The sequence below is a fragment of the Poecilia mexicana genome, unplaced genomic scaffold (genome assembly GCF_051168715.1).
Source record: "Poecilia mexicana isolate PSO_F unplaced genomic scaffold, ASM5116871v1 scaffold_14, whole genome shotgun sequence".
Lineage (NCBI taxonomy): Eukaryota > Metazoa > Chordata > Actinopteri > Cyprinodontiformes > Poeciliidae > Poecilia > Poecilia mexicana.
The window spans coordinates 7,933,831-7,952,683 of NW_028263383.1; positions in this window are offsets into that span (position 1 = coordinate 7,933,831).

Genomic DNA, 18,853 nt, shown 5'->3' on the forward strand with positions numbered 1-18,853 from the left:
TGAATTGGACAGCTAAACAACACTCAGTGTGGAATATTGTTCTGTCATCTCATGTTAGCATAAAGGGTTGCAAATTGACCAGATTAAGTCTCCTGTTTTAAAAATAAGTGACTTTATTTCTGCACAGACTGATGGTTTCGGTTTAACCTCACCAGATGTGAGGGATTTACACCATCGGGTCTGATCCGCTGAGGAGCCAGTCACAGAAAAACTATGTCCCAAATGTTCCCCTCTCAGCAGAAACCATTCGGAAAGTTTCTGTGAACTCAAAAGTTTCTCTGAATGTGCTTTTGACCCAGGTCTGTGCATATGCCCGAGTATTTAACTTGGTCGTCTCAGCCGTCTGCCTCCCTAGTGCCACCACACCTTAGCGTATCTGTTAGAACTCTGGCAGTTCTCCATCTTCTGTCTGCAAAGGATTTTATGTCAAGAGCAGTGGCTGAAATAGACGTGTATAAAATATAAAAGAGGGATTTAGTCAGCTGTAGAGCACTGAATTGAATTTTGTATTCCTGTACAAGCAAACATGCTTTCTGATAGAAAAGCTCTCTAAGCAAACCGGGCATATCGAAAAAGTATTCATATCTCTTGAACTATCTCACATTTAGTCACAGGGAGGAAGTGACACAGCTTTACAATTGTTTTAGCAAATAAGAATCTACAAAGATGGCATGCAATTGTATTCCACCATATCTACTCCAAATAATTGCCAACAGAAGAACTTTGTATTATTGTATTTCCGTATCAAAGCGGCTGTTCTGTGACGCTTTTCTTGTATCTCTTGTGCAGCACATGGCTGAAATAACTCCTCAGCATGCAAGCAGCAAGTTGTAGAGAAACCTGCAAACATTTATGTCCTCATTATTTGATTCAGCTGTGTTCAAGCAGAGATACATCTAGAAGCTGCAGGACAGCATCACCACCACACCCTCGAGCTTTATTAGTAACAAGCAGAGTCACGAAGACAACGGGACAAAAATTAAACTTTTATGTCTACATGTAAAATCCTGTGAGCGAAAGAAAACGATATTCTTTAGTGGTGGTGGTGGCTGCATCATGCTGTGGGGATACTTTGACAGGGAAGCTGGACAGAATTGATGAGAAGAATGATGGATCTAAATATAGAGCGATATGAATAGAAAACATATTTACAGCTGCAAAAGACTTGAGACTGAGTGGAGGTTCAATTTCCAGCAAGAAATTGAAATCATAATCACGTCTAGTCAAAGTCCAGGTTTAAAATCAACTGAAAGTCTATGCCACAAGTGTCAAACTCAAGGCCCAGGGGCCAAATCTGGCCCGCCATAAAGTTTTGTGTGGCCCACAAGGACATGTAAATAGAACCTTGAAAATAAACATTTTATGCTTTAATGTTATTTTATCAATTCAGTGAAAGCAGTTTTCAACGGAAGAGAATTAGAGCCACAGAAAAAAAAATGATTTTTTTCTCAGAATTTACCAGAATTATTCTGACTTTTAATCGTCTAAGAACAAAAGTCAGAACTCTGGGGGGAGGGGAGAATCTGAGAAGAAAGGACAAAATTCTGAGAAAAACAGATTTGGAAAAGAAAGTTGAAATTCTGAGGATAAAAAGTCAACATTTTGAGAATAAGAAGTCAAAATTCTAGAAAAAAAATCAGAATTCATCAAAGAAAGCATCAAAATTCTCAGAATTCTGACTTTTTACCTCATGAGACTAAAGTCAGGATTCTTGTATTTTTTCAGTGGTCATAATCTTTTTCTCTTGTTTTCTCATGTATTCTGCCAAATGACATCAATGTAATGATGTTCAGTTTTATTTAACTTTAAGAAACTGTCTCATCGAGTGCAGAAGCAGATATTTATTCATATTTTATTGGTTTATTCATGAGTTTCATCAATACATTTTGCCACAAATGGCCCTTTGAGAACATTTATAATCTTGCTATGTCTCAAAATAAAAATGAGTTTGACATCCCAGGTTTATTCCATGACTTAGTAAAACTGTAAATTATATTTAAAAATGTTGAAACCCATTTAGTATTCTACTTCCTTTTTACATTTATGCACTCCTTTGTGTTTATTTCATTAAGTTCTAATAATGGACACTGAGATGGGTGGAGATAAAGCAGCAAAATGTGAAAAGCCTTACAGAGTATTAACACTTTTGGGAGGCAATGTACACTATAAAACATGAACGTCCTTAATGGAAATTCAGCTGCAGCAGCAACAACCACCAACAGTTGTAAATAAAAGGCTGATTCTTCGGTTTTTATACTCCGTGGGATTAGCCGCTTGTCCCAAATTGTCCATAACTGAGCAGAAAGTATGCAGTGGAGAAATCCACAGTCCCAGCTGACATGTCAGCAGTGGAACGGTGTATTAGGGGTAATTGCAGTGTCAGCACTGATACTGTTTCTGCTGCTAATCAGAGACGTTCGGGGGGAGCAGAAAGGATAATATCTTCTGTCTTTATACCAGCAATTATAAGGCTGTCAACTGATGGTAAAATCCAATTGCGATTAATTGCATGGCGTTGCTAGATAAGATGAGACTAATTGCGGATTTAATTGCAAATCTTTTCCAAAAATGAAAGAATTTTCAAGTTAAATATGACTTGGTGCTGCTGAGCTTTTCTTGCAGGTTGGATTTGTGGAAGTTATGAAGAGTTATGGGACCCTAACCGATGTGAAAACCAATGAAGAGTATTTACCTCTAACCAAGTTTCTTAGCAGTCAAAAGGAAATATGAATCTGCATAATCCTGCATAATTAAAATTATTTCCAATCGCTTATAGATAGGTGAAGAAAAAGAAACCAATGTTGACTCTGGAGGTCAATTGGGCAGTTCAAGTAGTAAGTTTTGACTTTTATGGAAGATTTTCAAAAATAAATTGAATTGTATCTATGCAGGTCTTTCAGTTCATACTTTTCTTAGTGATCCCATAGTTCAAAAACAAATATTATGATAAGACTTTAAATATACCTTTTAAGCTCGTCTCTCGACCTGGATCTACTGTGATAGGCTCCAGTTTCTTGAAAAAGCAGCAATTCAGTCAGAATCCAATTCGTGGGTATTTTACCATTACCTCCCAATAATTATTTTTAAAGTTTCTAAACTCCCATGTGGTCTTCAAATCATCTTTATTGCGTGCCTTTGCCTTTGCCTTTGCCAGCGTGACATTGTGACATTTCCGCCAGCTGCGAAGCACTGAATAATGTAAAAACTGAGGCAGGAGTGTGCCTTGTCACCTGCAGCTTTGTGCATGGAGTTTAAAAAGCAGGTCCACTTGTAAAGTAGCGTTACAAAGTGCTGGCAGTGGTCAAAAACTCCACAGGGGGCCCTTGAGGTCATATTGATGCAAAAACCTTAGAAATCCAATAAGAACAAACTGTTTCAAAGGCTCCCTAAGGAATGTAAAAAGAGGTGGGAAGTGAATAAAGCAGGTGTGTGTATAGAATATGAACTTTGTCTCCTTTATAGCAGTCTACAGAATATCCATAGGTGCATAAAAATTATGAATACCTGTAAGCTCTGCCTTGAATTTATAAAGGAAATGTGTACTTTTCTTGACGATCAGAGATGAACTCAATCTTTAACCCTTTCTTAAATCCAGACAAGACTTGCAATGTTTTTCAAATGTATTTTACATATAAATTTACTATTTTGTATCACTGCTTGCATAAATAGCAGCCTGCTTACTTTGTTCTATACAAAAAAAAAGACTTTGACTTTACTGCCTGCATAATTTTTGAATTGTCTTTGAACACAAGAGTCCTTATAGCATCTACAAATGTTCGGCAGTGTTGCTTTAGTCTTCCATGTCAACGTGTTCAAATGTTTTTTTTCTCTACTTTTCTTCAGGAATTAAATTTATTCAGGACAAATGCAGAAGTTGGCAAAAAGAAATAAAAAAAATGAAGCTACTGGAGCAACTAAACCACATCTCATGTAACTACTGAATAAGTTTTATAATTTTTTTAACATTAAATTATTATCTATATTAATGTTCAAGAATATTTACATGCAAGAAAAAGATATTGCTTAAAGATTAGGAGACCGAAAGCCTTCAGTGTTAGGGCTTCGGTGCGAACTTTGTTCAAAACCTTTAAATATAAGTAATTTTAATATTTCTGCAGTTATTAGCTCAACACTCTTCTTTCTATGTTCCAGAATAAGACAACCCTGACCACTGTGTCTGCTGCAGGTAAAATACTGACTGATGTCAGCACTTCCTTTCCAAACAGATCTCTTACCTTTGGCAAATAAAATAAGTCATTCTTGGACAACCTCAGTAACCTTGTTTGTAATACAAGCGTTTATTTTTCTACCTATTTACTACCTTTTATCACAGGTAACTAATGCCTGCGTAATAGCAGCTTTGGCTCACTTCAAACAAAAGTACAAAGCTGATGAATCCAGCAGAATACCAGCTTAGTTAGCTTTGCCACAATATCCCAAAAAACAGAAGTGGCCTGGCATGAGCTCTTTGATCCTTCCCATTTTCAGTGAAATGGAAGCTAAATGATGTATATGCAAAATGAAACTCTGTATTGTTTCGTAAATGCATTCGTTTATTAAAACACAATTCCACAAAGCCTTTCCCTCCGATTCCCTGTTGTTTCTAAAATGATCTTTTTCAGCCAAGGTTGCCCAAACAGTCCAGCACATGTGAGCGAGCCCATTAGCTTTGTGTTTCTCGCATTTCTTTGATGTCCTTCTCTTGCAGTCTTTGCAGAAATTAGCCTTCAAGCTGATTTCAATGCACAGTGCACTTCAAGCTCGCTCCTAGCTCCCTCTTCGTTCTCCATCTCACGGCAGCCGTGCCCGGTCCAACCCAAACAAGCTCCTAATGAGGCCAAACCTCCGTATTCGTGCTGAGACACACTAACAGACACGTGGCTCGGGACCAAGATCTTCTCACCATCTGTCAGCATTTTACACATCTCAAGCTCTGCATCTCGGTCTCACTCTGTTTCCTTGTCCTTTGTTTTCACCTTTCCCTCAAGGGAGACGGGTGTTAGTGTGCCTGTGGGTTTAAAGCCTCCAGAAAAGTGGGACAGCACGACTACAGGTGGCGTTGATAGGATGGACACTGCAGCATGGTAGACAGGACCTCTGCCCTGCCCTTAAACATGTTTTAATCCCCTCGCCTACGCTATGTTTCTGACGGTCCCGACAAGAGAGCAGCAGATGTGGTGGATTTAAGCTGTTGTGCTGTGGCTGTGTGTGCTAATGGTGCTTATATGTTCTGAAACAACAGCACCCTCTTCACTCTACAAAACCTTTTTCTATCCAAAACACTGAAATAGCTAAAGTTGTTCATTTGCATCAGCCGCTTTCTCTTTTCCAAATTGATTCCTGTTTTCTCCATGCATAGAAATGATTTTTTTTCTCCATTATTTCTTTTTTCAACATCATCAATCTGACTTTATGCATTGTCTGTCTGTCCAGTCATCCTTCCCTGTTTCAATCTGCCACAGATTCCTGTCCCAACCCGAAGCTGCTGCTCCGTCTCCTAATTGGTCGGTCCATAATGCATGATACCAGTCCATCGACATTCCTAGAGTCTTTCTTGCCTCCAAGGAGATGAAGGAGAATTGATTGATTTATCCCTGATACAATGGTGACAAACTCAATGAGCACACTCAGTGGGATGAACTTTAAGCAGTGAAGCCAACAATCTGCCGCCTGTCTGCAAGTTTAAGCCGGCAAACTCTCGAAGATAGTTTGAAAGGCTAAAAATAATGCAGTCGGGTCCTGCCTGGTTTGCAGAGGGAAGATTTTCTTTCCTGGGAACACTTCATCACATATAAAATTTATTATAGCACTGACTACTTTGCATTTAGGCTGGCACTTCTCTTCCCAAAAAAAGAAAAAAAAAGTGATGATAGTGATTAGTTTGAGAAGCACATGGCGAGCAGCAAGTGTCAGCAAATGTGACCCTATTTTTTTTCTCCCTGGGGATCAGACAGTCTCTCCTTTACCTCAGATTTAAATTTTACATTGTTGCTCCACATGTACGTTTCAAAAGTTGCACGGTCAAAGACATAAAAGCGTTGCCATAAAATTAAGATATTTAATGAAATTCATGAATAAAATTTACAATTCATTACCCAGTTTTCTTTCTGTAAATGGCGCATTAGGGAACGTTTGCAGGGTTTTGAGGTTGTTTTCCTTTCTCCAAAATGTGGTAGTTTAAAGCTTCATAAATGTATTTTTCTGTGCACAGAAAAGTGCATATTGTTCGTAGGACAGCATGTACTCACGAAACCTTTGTTAGGGCTTCGGTGCGAACTTTGTTCAAAACCTTTAAATATAAGTAATTTTAATATTTCTGCAGTTATTAGATCAAAATTTACCCAGTATGTTATCAATGAAGAATTGATAACATACTTGGTATGTTATTAATTCAGCTATTCAGTTGGTTTTTAACACAGTTGGGGAATCAGTAATTCACAAAGTAGAAACTCAGTGTATTTAGGCTTCAAAACCAAAATGGAAAGAAAGGGGATTTATAAACCTTAGTATATGGCAGGCTTTAAAAAAAAAGAAAGAAAGAAAGAAAGGAACTGCTGATCTGCAGAGATTATCTCAGTGTTACAGAAAATGGTCCAAAAAAGAGAAAATATCCGCTGAGTGGAAGTTATGTGGGAAAAAATTCCTTGCTGATATCCGAGGTCAGAGGAGAAGGGGCACACTAGTTTCAGATGATAGAAAGGACACAGAAACTCAAATAACTACTTATCACAATCATCCCTGAACGCACACAACATTGAACCTTGGAGCAGAAAACCGCATCAGATGCCACTTTAAAGAACAGAAACTGAAGCTTCAGCTTCATCAAAAAAGGACATAAACGTGTTTCAAGACACTTTCTCAGTCTAATGAGCCTCAATTTCATCTGAAATACTCAGATTGATGGTGGCGGTGATGTTTTCCCAGAACACTAAAGAACAATAAGAACAGAGAGCATCATGTAAACACTGCAGTAAACTTTAGTGTTGTACTCATCTTCCTGCAAATGCACCATGTCATTTGCCAAAATCATCCAAAAACTGGTTTCTTAAACATGTTTGAGTTTATTGCATGCCAAAGGTTTGATAGCCAACAGACCTAAATTCATTTGAAATGTTGCGAAGCTGAATATTAGGGAGGCTTTAAACAGATACCTGCAAGATAAAGTCTGCGCTGAGAGAACATCGTGTGCAATGGGACAAGTAAAACTTTTACAGGTAAGTAAAATGTTTCCTTCATTTCTTCCCCCAATTTTTTAAAGATTTTATTATCGTGGAATGAAAGTTTAATGCTGTATATAAAATCCTTTTCCACTAAGTAGTAAGAAGTAAATAGTTAATGGCACTTTAGGCTCATAACTGCTACATTCGCGCAACATTTACATAGATTTTGTTGCAGTGGTACCTTTGTGGCTTAATTAGGGCCACTCCAAGTTGTTTATGAATGTGTCCAAAAAAATCTGACAACCCCACTTAGCTGGAGATCACATCACATTAATCATCAGACAATTTTAGATGCACAGAACGGCGATGCTGGAGAAATTATTCAAACTGAGTATTTTTCATATGCCCTAGAAACAAGGCAGCTCCACAATAACTTGAAAGGAGTATTAGATAAATCAGGGAACAAAGCTATAAAACTCTTTATGACTTTATTAGAATGTTGTTTTCCACATTGTGACATGTTACCGGATAAAGATGTTGAATTATTGTGCAGCTGAGAAATTTATTCAAACATAATCCAGATCAAATCAATGTGAAATTAAAATAGCTTAGACAGCAGCTTTGTGGTTGCTGAAGTTCCAAACATTTAACTAACTGGTTCTATCCGACTTGAAAATGTGCTAAACTTTTATTTAACTGATCTCCAGTTGTGCAGACACACTGGACTGAGTAAATAGCAACTTTTTCTATATTTTCCTAATTGTCCTACATAGTTTTGAGTTTCTACTGTCTCCACCCTCTTCAGTCTGGACGCCAAAAAAGAGCCACAGATCTATTGAGAGACTGGAAATAGCATAACTTCTGAGAAAAAGAGAAATATGATTTCCCCAGCTGAGACCGAGAGGAGCTCCTTTCTGCAGAGGTGATATCAGTTTTATCTCATTACAACCAGATAAGAAGATCAGCTCTCTAAAAATAGTTTTGTGGTAATATTCTTTTCAAACAAGTTTATTTAAGCAACATATTAAAAACTCATGTAGCACATGAAGAGCAGTATCTAACATCCAGACTGAAAATCTCTGGCCAGTGTGAGGAAATGGAGTCTTGACAAAAGTTCAATCTGGAAGGCTCTTTAGCCTCATCAATCAGCGCCTCCCTCTCTTCACCCTGGACCTATCAGCGTTGGATCAAGCCTCGCTTCGGCCAATCATCGTTCGAGCTCCAGTTGAAAAGGACCTCCTGGCCACGGCCTCCTCCGCTTACCAGCTGCGATCAACCCACCTCCGCCCCAGCTCCACCTTCTGCTCCTGGCTCTCAGGCCACATCCTTCTTCGACCGCCGCCTCCAGTACAGGCGCCGGGGGGATTACATTCCTACGCAGCATCAGGAATGTTTATCGAAGTTCCAGCTCGACATCCCCGGCCGGGGCCTGAAGGACTTTGTGTTTATTTTCATGTTCATTTTGTCATTAAACTCTTTTAATCACTTTCTTTCTCCGTCCGAGTCTCTCCAGATTGAGCTGAAACTATTTAGTTATCTGCAGCCATGTTTTAAGATGACGGCCGTTTATTGTAATTATATTTTATTGGGATGTTACGCAATAGGCCAATCATAATTCACTGGGTTTAAGTATTATTTACAAGTAAAATACAAAACATTTGATCAGGAAATGACCAATTCCTTTCACCCTAAATGTCCCTAAATGTGTTCATGGTGAGTATGGATGGATGGATAAAACCAAAAGATGTTTTACTTTTTTGAAAAGTATCACGTTTTTTTTCCCCACTTAACTTTAGATTTATTTCAAAGCTAATGTCAAAAACAGTAAATGTTTTGCATGTGTTGAGAAAGAAACCAGTGACGTTATTTGTTTGAGTCTTGCTAAATAAATTGATGCCCATTTTCATCTCAAATACTCACCTTTAAACCAAAAGGACGTCTTTTTTATTCACTTTGCCAGTGAAAATCAAAGTGATCACTCAAATGTGACATTCTGCAATATTAACATATAAAAACAGCTCCAAAGAGAAATTCATACCATGAATGGCTGGTTTCTGTGTCCTTAAGAGCCCAGATCAGCGTTCACACAGACCAGTGGGGATATCACATGCTTTAACCCGAACTGATGCTCAGGCAGATAAGAAGCTTAACGCGAGGTGAGACCATCTCTCTATTAAATCAGAATATGGATAATCTCTGCAGACCATGTTTCATTAATTCAGCAAACTTGTGCGTTTGCCTTGGTCATGCTCTGATGACAACATCTGTCAGGCTGAGAAACATCTCCATGAGCAGATCCTGTGGACTGGCCACTTCAAAAATATAAAAATAAATGTTTTTACATGGTGCAATGATTAAAATGAAAACGCTGGCATCTAAAAAAAATTAAACAACCTGCAAAAAACGTTGTCGCCCAGAATAAATTGATTAATTGATCATCTATGTCTCCACTCCTGTGGAGAAGCTTTCAATTAAAAGTGCAAGTCTGCACGGAGGGCTGCAGGAGTGCTTGAATAAACGCGCACAGAGACGGATTGATAAACAATAAGCTGTCAGGATGATAAAATGTGCCTTTTTAAATTAAGTTTTTCACAAAACACACACATACACCCACCTTTGGAATCGCTGAGAGAGAGAGCTCTGCTTTTGAACTGAAGCTGCCCATCTACGGTCAGCCCGTAAAATTCCCTGCTGAATCAGGTCTGAACTGTAAAATTCCCTGTGATAAAGGGAGTATATGACAGCCCCCATTCCTTTCTGTCTCTCCCCTCCCTTTATCCTCTGCTCTCTCTGGGAGATTGCTGTGGATGGCCTGTCCCCTTTGATGTGAGCAGAGCGAGGACTTAACTCCGCTCTGGCCTCACTGACTGATTCCAATTCCTGAAGGTATTACAATGCTAACTCTTTAAGAGAGGCCGGCGCTCCATAGCTGGCAGACCACATGGGGGCTCGGGGGGCTCAAACGAAAACGATTGCAGCAGGAAAGAGACTCGGAAGTTATACTGGAGGTGTAAACAAAATAAAGCTCATGTACAGTTTTAGTAACTTTTAATCCAATTTTTCACCTTCTGTGAAGTTTCATTATTGTTTTCAAAATAGAAAAACGCTGGCAGCGAGAACTGGGGAGTGAAGAAGTGGATTATATTGTATTACGGTCTTTTCTGGTGACATCTTGAGGTGATTAAAGAGGAGTTGAGTCTTTTTAAACTCTACATCCGTTTTATCTTTGTAAAGTGTTTATATCCGTTAAAACATAGGTTGTTACAAAAGTATTCATGCTCTTGAATCTTTTACAGTTATGTTCAATTCACAAACATCATTTCATACACCAACACAAAGTAGAATATAAATGTATAGAGCACAGGTGTCAAATTCAAGGCCCGGGGGCCAAATCTGGCCCACCATAGCTTTTTATGTGGCCCACTCCAATTTACATCTTCAAATCCCTCCAGTTTCTCACAAATCAGCAAAATTCACACAAAATCAACAAATTTCCAGATTTTTTCTGATTTTACAACAAATTTTCTCAAAATTGGTCAAAAACATTGAGTTTAAGTGACTGCTGCCTCAGAATTACTTGATTTCAAGTTACAGCCCATAATTGATATGGCGAGTAATAAAAAGTCCCATTTAACATCAGACATTAGTGCAAATATCGTAAAAATTCCTTACAAACATAAATTGGCAGCACAAAATCTGTAATTTTGTAACACATACAAAAAAAAATCACAAAATCCTAGAGAAAAGCCATTTAATTATATTTTAACAGTTTAATTGGTTTTGGCAATATATTCTGGTACAACTGGCCCTTTAAGGAGGGAAAGTTTCAGTGTCTAACTGTGCAAAGCTGGTACAGATTTAACCCAAAAGATGAGCTTTAACTGCATAAAAAAATAAATAAAAATAGATTCGAGAAGGCACTAAAATTTTCTTTTCGTGGGAAGAAAGAAAAAAAATTAAATTTCAGAATCATGCATACCTTTGTGTTGGTCTATCACACAAATCCCTGTAAAATACAGTCATGAATTAGGTTGCAACACGACAACATGTGACAAAGTTCAAAGATATAATTAGTTTCGCACGTAGATAAATAATTGCTCCAACCGATCTGGACAAATGCATAGCATCATTGGAAACGGACTCGGCGCCGTCATGTTGCATCTCTCTTACATGTGAGTACATGAAAAGCCTCTCTCCATGCAGGAGTCTGGGGAAAAGCTTGCGAGATGACATTTGGCGAGGATGTAGCTGTCTCGATCTGTTGCCGAGTGGAGCGTGTAAGCTCCCTCAGACCGGCGGAGGAGACAGATGGGAAGAGGCAAGGCAGGTAAGAGTAGGTGGAGGAAACTGCAGACCAAAACACATCCAGAGCTGTAGGCAGAAACCCTGGCATTCTTTTGTTACTGTCAAATTTTATGAAGATGTGTTTTAACACGCGAAAGGATGCTAAAATCTATTTTGAATGTTTCATGCAGCTTCTTTGTTCTCTATATACACATTTATTTCACTCCAACACTGAAGAAGACAAGTTAGTCTATGACAAAATTGCTTTGTTGTTACTTTGACTTCAACTATAAACTAAAGAGACCAATAATACGCCTCACAGCCCACTGAGCCACATATTTCTATGTAAATAAATTGGCATAAACATTTCTACAACACTGCAATACATCCTGTGATTTGTCCACTTCAGTTAGAGTTTCCCACCTAAATCAATAAAACAAAGTGACGCTGATTAGGTTCGATAAAATCCCAGAGTTTTCCAGGACTACGTGTTCAGATCGATGGCCACCGACTGATTAGGTTAAGCAAAGGAGTCACTTCAATTGATTAGACAAATTTATCTCAGCAATCAAGTGTGCTATCGCGGACGGTCAGGTTTGATATTCACAAATCTGTGAGTCACTGCTTGGTGTCGACTCATTGTCGCTGAGCGTTGCACAAAAAGAGCACAACCTGCCTCAACGATGCAGACAAATCTTCTCTGCCCTGAATTTAAAGCAGTGAAGCACAAATCTGCCTGAGAGATGGATGATTCGCTCTCAGAGTCGTTGGCTGAACTCAAGATGTTAGTCACATTTTCAGAGAGAAGAAACAAAAAGACCATAAAGAAATTTGAGGAATAGTTACATGCAGTCATGTCAAAGACAGGGCAGTCAAAGAAATGTCTCATTAAGCAGCACCTTTTAATAAACGTTACATGTTGTGACTTTTAAAACTGTTCTCTTTGCAGCCTTGGCCATTTTACCTGACCCAGACCGTCACCCTCAAGAAAAGTGTTTATTAGCTAGAACAACGTTTAACGATCAACACATCTAAAACTGAGTGTTTCTTTTCTCTTCATGTGCCCTCATGCCAAGACTTAAAGAGCAATCTGAATAATTTACGTTTTCAGAAAACCCCTCAAGCAATACAGTGTTTTTCTTTAAACCAAGCCCTGTGCTTAATTTTTCATTAAGCCCTATGCAGCCCAATAAACAGAAAAACAGAAATGTGCCAGCAATGTTTACTTTAAATGAAAGGTCAAGGCCGATTTATTCCCATCCTTACCTCATGACCTACACTCAGACCAGAAGGTGATGAAAATCTGTCAGAGGCTGATATATATGGCATTATGCTGTTTGTGTGGTTGCATACTCCTCTTGCTATTACAAGACTGATTGCAGCTGTATTGATTTGACCAGCAGAGAAATCGACCTGAAACATGCTTGACTTCATCCTCCCCTCCCACTCAGTCCATCTCTTTCACACAGCGCCCTCTGTGCCTTTCATCATTCTTCAGAACGGGCCATTTTTCCTTCACCTCAAGCTGCTCCATTTCCTTTTTTACAAATCGCTTCTCCTCGAGTTATCAGCCTCACCGCCACCACCCCTTTTTTTGAAGCTCTCGTCTTTATACCCCGTCTTCATCCTTCTGGACATTTCGTCCACTTACTTCTTTGTTTTATCAACCATCCAGTTCTTAAATGCGTCACCGTCATCGTCCGCCATCGTTCTCAGTACTTTTTATCCATTTTTCCTCTCACTTTTGGCACATGCCTTCTCTTTTTATATTCTGCATGCTTACGCCCCACCCTCCGCCCTTCCCAGCCCCCATCCTTTCTTCCTTCTCGGGTGATTAAGCGATGGTTGGACAGGCACAGCTGGTGCAGCTGGGCAGGCGGCCCATCTTCAGGACAGCTGTGTGGCTCCGTCATTGCCAGATCCTCACTGGGGCAGTAGCACTGTATCCTTACAACAAGTTAGGTCATAAAAGCTTTTAGGGAAACAATTTACCATTAATTTTGTGTTAGAGTTTTATTTTAGGTCAGTGTATAATTAAGTAGTGGTTATCTGTATGAAACTTCCCTCCTGTGAAGACTGAGTGTTGCTGCCGATCTGGTCACCCAGGGATTTGACTTGCATCATTTCACGTCGCTCACTGACATTAACCGTTTGGCTAGAGAGGCTAAGTGTGACATTGCTTCTGGAGAAAAGGTCTGGCCCGCGGTGGTTCATGTGGCGGTCACATGTTCGACTTGAAAGGTTAGACTGAGTCGAGCATGAACAGAAAACAACCAGAGTTTGGACCTATTGGTCGCGGTTAAACCGAGCCCGGACCTCCGAACTCCATGCAGAGCTTGATGAACTGTGCTAAGCGTCCATGTTCTTGGCAGGAGTTTTTCTAGCTTCTCTTCTCACTTGCCCATCATTACTTCTAGGTCATGTTGACGGCTTAAGGAGATTAAGACAGCATTAGTTAAGAAGGAGGAGAAGGAGAGGAGGAGGGAATGTGGATGTCCTCATCCGGCCTACAACTGTCTGCTGGTGTACTTTATTCTGCCGCGTTATCATCAGATTCCCCAAGATCCTGACGTGAAGACAAGCTGTAAATTTGTTTTATAGGAGCACTCAAAATGTCGCTTACATGAACAGGTACCGTGTGAGTTATGTGGTTAGATATTCATGAGCAGAACTATCAAAATGCAAACAGGTAAATGTAATTCTGCGCCGCATTCAGTTGAGTCTACCGTCTTCTGCTCTTTAAGTCAAATAAACTTTGCGAGCTTTAGATTTTGAACCTAAATGTGAGTTTGTGAAAGATAAACTTTAGTAAGTTGTGTTTTTTTTTTTTATTAATTTTCTCAAACCTCCAAGAGTTGAATAAACTGGAGATTTTAGTTTAGCACTAAAAAACTGAAAGAAGAAAAAGACCGGGGTGGGAACTATTTCCCAGAATGCTTAGCGGCATGTTGTTGTATCCTGAGATGGAAGTGCGTTACATTGATTTGACTCCTTTGTTATTAAAGCAAATATTTATTTTAATGCAATTTTTAGCTTGCAAAGCTTCAGAATAATGTCCTGTTCACATTAGAATAAGAATTAATGAACGTCTGATCAAAAATAGATTTTGTCAGCTTAAAAGATTTGAAACCATTTCATGTTTTTTTTTTTTTTTTGAGCTTTAAGACCAACTTTTTAAAACTTTGGTTTGCCTTTATACCAGAAACTGGACTATGCCCAGTAAGAACATAATTTCTAGACTCTTCTGTCTCTTTTTGATTAGAGTAAAACAGCAATGGAGTGATAGGAAACTCTTCCTTATAATAAAGTTCACTATGTGACAGAAAGAGGTTACTTTTGTTGTTAAATCTTAGCCAAGTTGGCAAGAATGTGGAACAGCAAACCTTTGCTGCATTTCATGTTTTTACAGTGTGTGCAGTAGCAAGAGTGAGTGTGTGTTTGAGACAGCGTGTGAAGCAGCCATAAATAATACATAAACACCTCTTACATTTGGCAACAGCACCCCAAACCCCCAAAAAGAGGAAAGAAAAAAACCAGCTCCATTAGCAATGGCCACACCATGTTGGCAGTTTTATTTAAAGCGCTCTATATCAAATGTTGTCTCTCTCAGCACGGAGTGTAGCTGTGAGTGATGATCAGCCTCTAATAAGATCTCCATAATTCAAGAGGAAACGTAGTTTACAACAGTAAACATGCCATAAAGGAGGCATTTCATTCAAGGCCGCAATCCACCGTCGGAATGATTTCGGACACGTAGACAAAGCTCACTGCATAAAAAGGGAATCACACTGGATGATTAAAGCTGGTGCCTTCAATGCATCACGGACAAATCAGTTGTGAATTTGCAAACTGTACAGTGAAAATTGACTGAGTCAGTGTAGAAATATAAACAGAGACAAGTGATGCCCTCCTGAACTTCACCTTTTTTTGAGGCATTATGTATCATATCAGACTGATCTACTCAAATATTAATGCAACCACATATTTATAGCTACATCTCTTCCAACTTCACCTATTCTCATTTGTTCCGTCATGTTCCTCTCATCCTGATATTACTTCACGACACTCCCAGCTGAACATCTGATTGTTACGCAAGACTAAGTGTGCAACGACACACACACACACACACACACACACACACACACACACACTTCTGGGTGCATACACGTACACCATGCCTCAGTGTTATAATGAGGCTCAGACCGAAGACACAAACAAGCTGTGGCAGCAAACAAACAACGCTTTCTCACACGTTCCCGCATCTTCCTGTTCCTTCACATCACTCAATCTTTACTTCCTCTTGTCACTCTGAAGCGCTTGTCAAACAAAGACTCCCACAAAGCACTCCTTTTAATTCCAACCACTTCGTGCGTCAGTGTGTTGGTGTGGCTGGGCTGATGAGCTTACGAACGTAAACGCTTTGGCAGCTTTTAATTAAAAATTTGGGCTCTACGTAAAATGTTGTGGATATTAACTTTAGTTTGGTCTGGGAAAAATTTTGTTTATGTACTGCAGATAAAGTTCTGCAAAGCACACATTTTCTTGAACAACCAAACTAGAAAACTTATTTAGGATTTTTTTTATTTTATAAAATAACAGTAAAGTAATGGTTTGAATATTCAAGAAGACAAACATATTGATGGTTTACTAGAAACTCTACTGAAAAAATTTAGAAATGTGATATTTTAGTAGAGGTAAAAAAATAAAAAAAATAAGAGTAGCTATTTTTAAAATCACCAAGCACAAGTAAAGAAAAACTATTCAAAAGGAAACTATTTTCTACAACATGTCAAGACATGTCAGCAGTTTTCTCAGGTTGTGAAAGAGCAAAACTTTCAGCAGAAACAAGGAAGGTTAAAAGGAGCACAGCTCTGCTCCGTTTATGTGTTTTCAACCTCTGTCTGTAAACATGCTGGATTTAGAAATATTGGAAGTTTTTAATTTCACGATTATGTTAAATGTCTTCTAGAGTCGCGCGACGACTTTTAGGAACAGATAGGTGTGAAGTCTGTAATTTGTTTTTTATTCATAAAACCTTCTTCTTCAGCAGCTGCATGGGTGACGTTCTGTCTGCACCTAATATAAATGATTAATGGACACTCACAGCAGAAAGGCTAGAAAAATATTTTGAAAGCTGGTTTTTATGTTACGTTGCACTGAAGGAATAAAGCTTTACCAAAAATAATGAGATTGGTGCAACTCTAAGAATAATTTGCTCCAGAGGAAAGAAATAAACAACATTTAGTCCCTTTTTACCTGTTCATGCTGCTTCCAGCACAGTTTAGATGGTCGTAGTGGTCTTCCTTACGTATTAAGAGAACACAGTAACTGTAATTTTAAGCACCAGTCAGAGGCAGATGGGCTCGTTAATGCAGTGAGGTAGTTATGTAAGACCTGCTAGTGCTGCTGCTGCTTCTCTGCCTATACTGCAGTACAGAAAAGGATGAGGAGGGGAGAGGGGTGAAATGAGCATCTGAGTAAGTTAACGTGTGTAAGTTGGAGCCAATGTGGTGTGTGTGTTGGAACAAAGTGGGACAGATGGGGATTGATGTGTTAAATCAGGAAGAATTGACTTGTTGTCCAGGGTTTGATGAACTCTTCTCCCTCCTTAACCCATCTCCCTCAATCCCCTCCATGCTGGGGCAGCAGCCAAAGCACAAACCAACTGCATGCAGAGCGCAGAGAATATGGAGCAGGGAACCAGAAGATGGACCAAGAGGAAACAAACACACAAAAAGGAAGTTTGCAGCAGCTTCTGTACATGCATGGTGATTAATTTATGTTCCATTGTGCTGGGGTGAAATGTTTGGGATGTATTGCAAAACTAAATACAGAAGGATTAATTTTTTCTTAAAAATAATGTCATTTATAAATTTAACTTGATGGGTGCACAACATTTTGACAGCACACTAATAGAAAAGAGCACATATAGTAAATAACTATTATTTATTTAGCATTTAATTTGGTATTTTTTACTCTTTGAAAATATTTAGAACAATGTGTTTTTTAAACTGAGCAGAACTAAAAATTATTTTATGGAAAATGGTCTCAAATAATGTATATTAATTATAAAGCTAGTTAGCGATGGTACAGTGATTATACTGCTAGTAATGTCATATTCTCCATTTTTAATTTTCATTGTCTCAATAAAAAACATTTTTTATATTTTTTCTTTTAAAAAATTGGAATAAATAAAGACTGAAGAGGTATTAAACATTTCTACAACTGTTAATTCAGCCCCTCCTTTATATAGATGCAAAAAACCAAAGGAATAAAAACATTTTTGAGAAATTTCAGAGGGTTTTTTGTTTTCACAAATCTGCTGTCAGGAATATTTCCTTTGTGTCGGATAATCTAGTTCCTTTAACAAGTCTAAAGATTTTAGATTAGAGAAAATCACTGAAGACAAGACTATTTAAAAACAGTGAAATAGCCCAATAATAAAATGCCAAATAGAAATTTTCCTATTAAATAAGAATGTGATGAGTGTAACGCCATGTTTGTTTGTTTTTTTTACAGTGCAGACACTCTGCATTATAAACAATTTGTTTTTAAATGCTTGTGCCTCCCACTGAAGGATGGTGCGCCCTCTCATTGCTGCTTCAGCCCCTTAATCTTGCAACATTTTGCGCATCCTTCTGGACCTCGTTGGATTTTGCGAAACTGTCGGGATTTTTTTTTTTCCCCACTTTAAGTCCTGCGCAACAAACAGTAGTAAGAGAGTAAGACTGCTGCATCATAGTCCAGTTTTTACGCAGGCATATTAAACAGCTTCCCGCCTTAACTTTTCTCTGCATTTACAAGTTCTGTTTCCATGGCAATGCCCAGGATCTTTAATTTATGTTATGCATGTTTCTTTGTAAACAGGACAAGAAGATTATTGTCAGGTTTTATCACAAATAAAACCTGGAGCCAGAGCTGTTGGCCACAACCCAACTGTGCAAGCAAAAAAAAAAAAACCAGCATGTTACAGAAAATGTGAGGGCTGCATATCAGAACAACTGGCATGTGGAGAGGAAAAAGACAAGATAAAGAAAATAGAGGGAGGCGGAAAGGAGGGGCGGGGTTAGTGGGAGAGGCTGCAGCAAGCCCACACTGCTGTGAGCTGTGGACCCCAAACGTCTTATCAGAAAACCAAAACAGCCATCAATTATTCAACAGGTACAGAGTGAACCAGCGTCTCCTCATAGGGGAGAAGAGGTGGTCTGAGGGAGGAGATCACATCTATCCTATGTAGGTGAGGGACGCCAACCATTTAAATCTTCTTTTCTAAAGGCATTTTTCTATTTCTCTTTTGTGCTAATCTATAAACAACCTATATGTCATACGTGAAATCGGATATGCCGACCAGTGCAATCAAGTTGTAAGATATTTTGCAAAGTCTGAGGTTCTTTTCCTTTCTGGTGCGG